The 9,734-nt window shown below is 43.4% G+C and overlaps 1 protein-coding gene across 1 annotated transcript in view; it reads right to left on the reverse strand.

Annotated features, from left to right (window-relative positions):
- zswim5 (zinc finger, SWIM-type containing 5) overlaps positions 1-9,734 on the reverse strand; it is a 69,686-nt gene that overhangs the window by 57,984 nt on the left and 1,968 nt on the right. The window lies entirely within an intron of this gene.

Raw genomic sequence — 9,734 nt, forward strand, 5'->3', positions numbered from 1 at the left:
TTATGATTCCCACAACTGGGAAGCTTCATGCCCGCATTTAACCCATCCGTGCAGCACATAACGCACTAGTGAGCACACACACTAGAGGGCAATGAGCACACCTGCCCAGAGCGGTGGGCAGCCTTTTCCACAGCGCCAGGGGAGCAGTTGGGGATTAGGTGTCTTGCTCAAGTCAACCCACGGGATCGAACCGGCGACCTTCTGGTCACAAGGCTGGTTCCCTAACCTCCAGCCCAAGCAAGGAGCAAAGACTTGGACAGTTACTGGTTTTAATAACATTACTCTGTATTTAAGTGGCATCACGTAGTTCCCGACTCCTGGCAACCATATGTTTTTCCAGAATATTCAGTTTTCTGTTTGGGTCTCAAACCCCAAAATAAACGTGCTCTTTTAAACTTTACCAATTCTTATAGCTATGCAGCATTTTGCAAAAACTCATAGAAATAAATAGTTTTCTGCTATAATCTCCCTGCAAACTATAAAATGTGCATTCCTTAACTTGCCTCTCGTCTGAGAAAGCCATGGCAGAAGACCACAAAGAGTCCATCATAGCCACAGTGAAACTCCTTTAACGCGTATTAGGGCTCTGAAAGATTTATCAGTTAACCACGACCATAACTGATGACAGGAAATGCTGAAGCAACTGCCCATTGGCTCCTTTTAGTAATGTATTTTGAGTCATTGGGGATTTTCTGCTCTTTTCTAATCACAAGAAACGTGTCTGACCGCAGTAACTGGCCTTATGCGACAAACGCGGCAGACACATTAAGAAATAAAATCGGCAAGAGCGGCGGGGGACCTGAGAGTGTGACCGTGTGCAAAGGTGACGCAGCACGAAAGTCGCTGCTTTGTGTGTGGAAAAAAAAAAATACCTCCGTAACACACATGCAGCCGCCTCATGGTGTCTAGTCAAGCTGAAAACCTCACGCGAGAACCTGAGTCACTGACACATGCTGAAATTAGTTGCGTCAATGCCACCAATTCCAAAACTCTTACCTGACTCAAACTGCGAGCTCAGAGAATAAAGGCTGCCTGCTCGTTTGGAGATGTGCATTACTGACAGAATCAGAACGGTCCCTTACCTCCCCTCCACGAGCAGCACTTCATTATGTAGTCCCAAAAACAATGCGTCTTGATGGGCAGCTAAACGGTAACAAGCTCTTTGATTTTCTGCTTGGTGGGATCTAAACATGCGTCCTCCTTCTGATGTGTTTGTGCACTGCTGAGTAAAAGGAGGCTATAAATCAGCCTTACTTAAATGAAAAGACTGAATCACACATTTGATTCACTGAAAAGCTCAGGAAACAGAATAAGCCGTTCCATCACTGAGCCATGCCCGTGTTCCTCTTCTAAGAAGGGGCCCCTTAGGTAGTGCTGCTAATGTGCGTTTACCTCTGGGTGGAGATGCATGTTTACATTCAGCAAAACCCAGACTGGCCGTCGCATGCCAACGTGAGCAGGTTGCTTCGAAGGGGCGAAGGGTTCATTCTCTCTAAAATGCTTAAGGGGTGGAGAAAACGGCTCCCACAGCCAGACAAAAGGCACCTCCATTAGAGCCGCGACAGCATCGAAGGCAAGGAACTCTCAGGCTTCAAGGCCGAACACTTGAACGCTTTTCAAAGCGCCAGAGGTCCACTTGAAACAAACAATTCAATACAGAACAATAAACACGGTACGCCGGTAAAGGGATGCCATCGAGAGGGCCTCGAGTTCAGTTACCGAGGCAGAGGAGATGTGAGCAAGTTACACGCCCATGTGACCTCGCTCCACGTCTTATTCATTCTCCGTGTGGGGAAGTAGGCCTGATCACAATTAACGGAGCGGCTTAATTAAATCACATGTGGCCTTAACACTTAACCAGTTGCCTTTACACGTCAGTTAGCAAGCCAACTGGACTCTCTTCTCAGCCCTTTAAATATTCATGAGAGGAAAGCCCTTCGCCATCTGTGTGTAAACGCCACTGCAGAGCTACGAAGCCTACGCAGTGGGGGGGGGTTCTTCGACCAGCCACATCTATAGTCTATAGGACAGTTCCTAAAGCATCTAAAATGCCTCGAGTCTTCCGGATTTGCGTGCTTTCACTTTTTTTACTAACCTCTTATTCTCCACGGTATACTTCGGTTTGTCTATCTGAATTTACCTGACCAAATTATTCAGTAACTGCATGAAATAAATGTCATTAATTTTTTAATTAATTAATTTTTTGTAAACGCTCCCCTCAAATTAACAGAAGTCTTTGCATTCCTTTCTAAAAATCACTGAAGAGAGGCTAGCTAACAGCCCAGATTGGTGGGAAAATGGGTCGACTTTCATTAGACAAAAAAAAGTGAATTCAGCTTCTTTCATTCTAAGGGTTTAAAATGACACCACCCGTCTATTTGACTGGACAGAAGAGTTACAGCCTCGTACGACGCCCACCTTTTGAACGTAGCTTGAAAGTTATGAAGAACGACATTTTCTGTATTAATCAATCGATATGAAATGACGCACAGGAATCAGGTTAAAAACTGCTGAAGTCTTCTGAAGTTTAAATGGTGTGGCAATCCAATGGTCACCCTGCTGGGATTCTGCGTGTTTCTAATCAGTTCTGATAAGCACAATGAGCGTGGTGGTAAATACCACCTGCTGTCTGTCAACGCACCCAGCATGGCAAGGCCACAATAAGCTCACATGAGCCGGGCTAAAAGTTTATGGCGACCCTGTGCCATTTGCATAGAGGTTTGCACGTCGCTAACTGCCACTGACAGGGGCCCTTTTTCCCCCCTTTTGCCTTCTGGCAGGATATTTGACCCCATCTCCAGCAAGCATTATCCTTCCTCTCTCAGTCCAGACTGAGAAAATTAAGTTTCCATGTGAACTGGCCACAGAAAAAAAAAAACCTGCACACAAAATCTCAGCTGGATGAAAGGGGCTGCTGTGGGGGAGGGCGGCGCTCTGGAACTGCTTGAGTTTCCTGCGCTCCTCAGTTTAGTGTTACAGCCACAGATGGAGGGCCTTTTCTCCTGTTCTCCTCCCCGGCGAGCTCGGACCAAAGCGAGCTCTGGCCAGCCTCTGTTCTCAAATCTCCTGGACGCACCTCCACCCGATCTATCCATGCTATATCCACACATCCCTCGCTCCGAACTGATCAATATATCACTTGCATCAGAATAATAATGAATTCATTAACATTCTCAATCACACCAATTACCCTCATTAATAACAAATTAGTTAACTGAAATATATACGTGTTACTCGCCGAGTGCTTCGGTGCTTTAGATTGCTCCCCAAAATACACCCAAACAAAAAATGAAATACCAAGTTTCCTTTCTGGAAATGAGCTTTCTGTCTGGTTAACATTCATTTCGAGGATAATGGAACAAAGCAGTCCAACCAAAACAAGCTCTCAGAGCTGCAGACATTCTTCTAATAAAGAGCAGCACTCAATAAGCCTCTATTAACGCAAACGTACATATCAAAAAAATGTGATAAATGTGGAAAATATTCCAATACTGAACTTCAAAACTGCCCAGCATTTCGCTCCTTCCTACGACTGCTTCTCATTTCCCTCTCCTTCGCATGCTCGCTCCGCTCTGCTTCGGCCGATTTCCCTTCTCCTTTTCTTTGTTTCCCCTGGAATTCTCCTGCATTTGTTTTGCAATCACAGCCAAATGTGCTCCTACTAGGCCTGCCTCAAGGCTTCGCCCCCTGTTCAGAGAAGGCCTCTGAGATGCCTCAAGTCCTGACAATGACACCCAAACAGAGGGGAACCAACACAGAAAATAAATCGAATGCAATACATAAACTGTGCAAAATATGTGCAATTATGTAATTACTTTTAAACAGTAGGCAAAAAAGGGCTGACCAGTGTAGAAACACACATGACTCAGAAGGCATTAGTGCTTCATCGGCTCCACTTCCGCCACATAAAAACATAAAAGCTCCATTATGGCTCAGTCACGGGGAGATACTGGCGTAATCATCAACCACGGTGTGTGCAGATCAAAGGGAAACCGGCTCCTATAAGAAAGTTTAACAGGTAAGGCTCTTGACTTAGAACATGTGAAGGACAACATGCACAGGTGTGCATGTGAGTGTATACATTTCATTCCTACAGGTCACCATAAAGCCCAGATAAGCAGCAAAACCAACAAGCCGGCTGCACCAGGATGGGAGGATATGATGGAATGTTTACATGATCAACGACTAAAATTTGCCTGAATTGATGGAACTGAACCTCCTGTATTTCTCTATAACATACCTAAATAAGTGCATGGATAAATGGGTACAGTTCATCCACTGGGGCAGTCATGGGCTGGAGGTTAGGGATCCAGCCTCGTGCCCGGAAGGTCACCGGTTCGATCCCCAGAGCCGACAGCACATGACTGAGGTGTCCTTGAGCAAGACACCTAACCCCTAACCGGGCGCTGCGGATTGGGCTGCCCACCGCTCCGGGCAAGTGTGCTCACTGCCCCCTAGTGTGTGTGTGCTCACTAGTGTGTATGTGGTGTTTCACTTCACGGATGGGTTAAATGCGGAGGTGAAATTTCCCCATTGTGGGACTAATAAGGGTCTCTTAAAATTAAGACAGCCGCAGGCTTCACTTCCACCACGACGTTAAAAAGATGCTAAAGTCACACTGTATGCGGTTATGAGCCGAGACGCCTTGCGACTAGTGGCCTTCGTCTTGAGCATTCATACTGCACTGACCAATCACATCAAAGGAAAGGAGGTGGGCCTTCTTAGAGAGAGTAACTGAAGAGACTCGTGGCTGTAGGTGTTTCACCTGAACTGTATGAAGCCACAGATCAAACTTCAAATAAAAAAAATAAATAAATAAATAAATAAATAAATAAATAAATAAAAAAAAACACAGTTGAACTAGTAGCTGGATAAACTCGGCCAGACAGAGTGACTGCAGGGGTGGGGTGAGTGCTGATTAACAGAGTTTGGATGAACCACTTTACAGTGAAGGAACGAATAATAATAAACAAAAATAAATAGCAAAAGCTTGTCATTTTGTCCTGCAGCCCATTCTGGCCTACAGTCATGGTCTATTCTGTATGATCTATACAGGGGCTCAAGATTTTCTTTAATTCACGACGTACCATTTCAGTAAGTCACTTCTGAAGTTTCTTCCAGCCCCCCACTTTTTTTTTTTTAATCCATCAAGTCCCCCCACCCCCCCCACCCCCACTCCCACTTTTCTCCACTGATGTTGTGCTGATGAGGTACCTGACTAGCACCCCCCACCCCCCACCCCCTTCCAAATTAATTTCCTTCCTTTGATAAAAGACTTGGAGGAAGACAAAGTGTTTAATGACCGTGTCCTTCAAAAACGAACTCCTAATAAGTGCAAAAAAAGAAGATTTGTTTAACTGATTTTCTTTGAGACTTGAAGGCGAGGAATTAATTACCTTGATTAAACATTGTCGGCGTGGGCGCTGAAAGACGGGAGCGGAATTAGCGGTCCCTTGTTGAACTTCTATGGGGCTGGATGAGATGCGTCCCGATTACAAAGACCAAAAACAACGCCAGCGTTCGAAGAGAACAGAAACCGGTACTAAAAAGGGACCAGAGACATCACAGTGTGGTCCGCGGGCATGGAGCATTATGAAATGCATATTAACGCATATTGTGTTCCATTAAAAACTCAATACTGCACACTTATTACTAGAGCTGCAACAACTAATCGAGTGATAATCATTCAAACAGATTAATCAACAATGAAAATAACTGTTAGCTGCAGCCCAACTCATTATACATTCACCAGAGGTCTTATGTTGTCTATTGAATCTTGACCTAAAAAATTAAAGCAATACACATGTTGCCATTCCTTTTGAAATTCCACATTGGGAAAGCACCGTACTGTATTATGACCCGACGCCCTCCAGTCTAATCCATAAACTGGTTCCACTGTGTCTCCCGCCAAAGTCATTTTCATTCAAAACTGTCCTAAAAAGAAGCACAGAAATAGCTGTGGTTTGTCTAGAAGTGGGAAAAACAGATGAAAATAACGTGCCGTAGTATATAAGATCAAACGGTCACTGTCAGTATCTTGTCTGAGTCGTTTTGCTCTGTAACAAACGTGGCTGACGCCTTTTAAGAAGAGGGGCTCTCGCATGTCTAGTTTGCAAATGAACGCCTTTGAAATTAAAACTAATAAATAATGGCAAAATGAAGGGGCCACTGACTGAAAACTGACTGCTCTGAACCACACCCCCGCCCAAAACGTGGCAACCGCTGCAGATGAAATACAGCTCAACTCATTCCTAAAGAAACCACTAACACCAAAAGCGCCTGTCAAAATCCGAAGATTGAGAAAGATATTTACGAGGGCGAGAAGCTGGGGAGCGAGGCGGCGTCGCAGTCTGAGAAGGTCTGAGTCATGGTGAAGATGTCCCAGGCAAAAACGGCGCCCAATACAAAACTCTAACTTAAAACAAGGTCCCATGGTCTGGCGTAACAGTGGCTACATGCATAAAACGACAAAGGCTTATGTTGAAGGCTTAGAAAAAACTACTTACCTAAGCTAAGGGGTGGACTTTTCATCTCCTTGGAACTACCAGTGGTTCCAAAACTATTCATATTAGTCATGACGTTCATATTTCATAAGCTATGTTCAGAAGCTGGGCGTCGTATGAAGCTGTAACTCTTCTTTCCAGTCAAATAGATGATGTCATTTTAAACCCTTATAATAAAAAAAGCTGAACTCAGTGTTTTTTCTACTGAAAGTCGACCTGTTTTTCCACAAATCTGGTCTATAAGCTATAAACAGACGGCGTCTCTTCAGTGATCTGCTCTGTAAAAATGCCTTTTATAAAATAATTCGAAGCGCCTCTGAGATTTTTGGCTTTCAGCAGTAAATTATAAGCGTATAGCAATATGTTTGTTCAGAAAACACACTCCTGTTAATTTGAGGTGAGCATTTAGAATAAAAAAAAAATACATAAAATTAAAATTTACATGTATTTCATGCAGTTACTGAATAATTTGCCTCATGTTTTTGTCACATACATTCAAATGGACAAATCAAAATGTACCCTGGTCAATAAGAGGTTAAGTGCAGTGCATTAAACTTCTGAACAGCTCTTATTAGTTTTTGCAACAACCAGAAACTTCAATGATGAAACTTGAGACCTAAAAATTCTGTTTGCCCTTAAGGACTTCTCTCATGTTCAATTTAATGATTTCCATGAAGTGATTTTATGCCCTTCACTTATGCTCGTAAACAAAGGCGCCAAAAGGGGGTTCATATGAGCGATGCCACATTATATATATTTTTTTTTTTTTAATCTTTCAGGTTCCCTGAAGAACCATCAAAGGAAAGATCCACATAATGTAAAAGTTCTAGGCCAACTGAAGGTTTTCCAAAGAATTGTATGCCCAAAACACAAACTTTCCACACTGATGGATAGCTAGACAGATACTTTATTGATATTATATATTATAATTTTACATATATTAAAAAAAAAAAAAAAAAAAAAAAAAAATCACTCAAGCTCTTTTACGCAAGTGGCCACTGGCTGGAATCCTGGTAGAACTTTTGCCTCCTTGCCACCATTGGAGGCTCTATAAAGACACCCCAATACAGCTTTGTACTCTTAACAACCCCCACCCAACACACACACACACACCTCCTCCCCTCTTTGAGAAGGGAGGGGGGGTTACAGCTGGGTAACAAAGCATGACCCAATAATCCTCAGGCCCAACTCAAAGCTGGAACCTCCTCTCCAAGGACTTTATAAGACTCCGGCATGGGGGGAGGGGTTACACACAAACACAAACTAGAATTAATTATTATAATTAAGACATGAACTCCAACAATGGACGTCAGAAAAAGGCGTCAGCTGTACGTCCGCGTCACTCAGGGCGATGCATCGTCAACACAGCTAAAGCAATGCATGCGTTACAATATTCATCTTTAGCACCATTACTAAATAACAAAAAACTGAACCGCAACACAGACCATTCGCTGGATGCTTCAATCAGAAACTGTGCATAAAAACTGAAAAAAGTTATTCTATCTGCTTGTGGGGTGACATCAAAAGATACAAATCACGGTACTATAAAGTTAAAAGAAATAAGCGAACAAAAAAAGGCCAAATCAAAACCAACTGTCAGGTCTGTAAAGCATTTTTAAGCTTAGGTTCATTAACGTAATCATCTGACACTGAAACACATTATCTGGGAAGTAGCGATATATCGACATGTATATCGATATTTCAGTATCGGCCAGGCCGCTGAACTCCGAGGCGCTGCTTGCCTGCTGAGAAGCTCCAGGCTGTGCTTGTGAGGCTCAGTGAAGCGACGTGAAGTGAGGCTGGCTTCCTTGAACTGAGAGGAGTGTGAAACCCTGGGCTTGCATAGCAGTGAAGGTGTTAAAGATCAGAGTGAGGACGTTCTGCACCTCATTTGCAGTTTCTTTGTGGCTACTAGGTTCAAAGAGAGGAAGTCCAGACACCAAGCAGTGAGAGAACGATAAACAAGCACTAACTCTGGTCTGGTACTGAAGTTTGGCACAGCTGAAAGAGGAGGAGAACATCAAATGAAATAACCCCCTGGCAGAAAGGTTCCAACTAACCAGCACAACCTGTCCACTTCAGGGAAACCATCAGCACCGATCACCGTTATGATTTAAACAAAGACAGACAAAACTGACCACACTCAACTGGACAAAGCCGAACCCCAGCTGCGTTAGCTCATGCTACACTGCACTGCAACACCGTCAAACTCCCGGCGTGTTAACCCTTTCTGTGTAAACAATTCCAGGGAATATTCTCTCATTACACGTGAAAAGTCGTCAATTTTACGGTGAAATTAGACATCGTCACTACTAGGTGCTTAATCTTAACAGTGGGGTCCAATGTAATCTGAAAACACTCAATGCAACCTTAACACAGACATGGATGAGACCCATTATGTTAAAATCATGCATTATGGTCCACTATTTTCTGCCCGAGACAGAAAGATCTAATCAACCTTGAGTAAAGCTGAGCCAATCTTGACTAAATCTTCCACAACAAACTGAAAACGCTGCTATCTTTCCAGACGAAACTCCAACACAGCACGTCCACACATCGCTGTTGTCGGAGGAAAACCTCATATCTCCATTTTTGGAGATTTTCAGTTTTTGACATAATTCGATAATACTCATGCTCCTATACATCGCATGTAAATTTCACAATGAATGGACCAAAGAAACGACCCAAAATGACTTGGGAGAAATGTCTGGTTCCATTGACTTACATTGAAAGTAAAGTGAGTTTTTTCCTTCTGCTGCAAAGTTCTCATTTTGAAGATACAAGGTTTTCTTCCGACGACAACGATATATTCGTAACAGGAAAGCCACTCGTACTGCAAGCCCGGTGCAGAGAAAATTGAACGTAAAGTTTCCGTTTAAAGCGAAGAACCTGATTCCCTTATGAAAGGGAACCTTTCAAGGTTGCTAAATAAGTGCCAGTGTTATTTCATTACAGGCAAAGTTATCACATTTCCACATATGCAGGCCTCTTAAAGGGACACAGTAAATCTCTGTGAGAATGAACCACTCACGGCTTCTTTATTGAGTTAGGTGCATGCGTGCTTTCACTGCACTCAAGTTTAACACTACTATTTTAAGGAACGAAAACATATACTAAAGCCGGGCTCGTCACAAAGGCGCTTTTTGTTTCCTTGTCAGAATAAGTGGCTCATATCTGTCGGGGGAAAGGCTTCAAACTTTGCCAACACTGAAGGTGTGGGCCTTCTCACAA

This window comes from Pygocentrus nattereri, chromosome 19 (assembly GCF_015220715.1).
Source record: "Pygocentrus nattereri isolate fPygNat1 chromosome 19, fPygNat1.pri, whole genome shotgun sequence".
Classification (NCBI taxonomy): domain Eukaryota; kingdom Metazoa; phylum Chordata; class Actinopteri; order Characiformes; family Serrasalmidae; genus Pygocentrus; species Pygocentrus nattereri.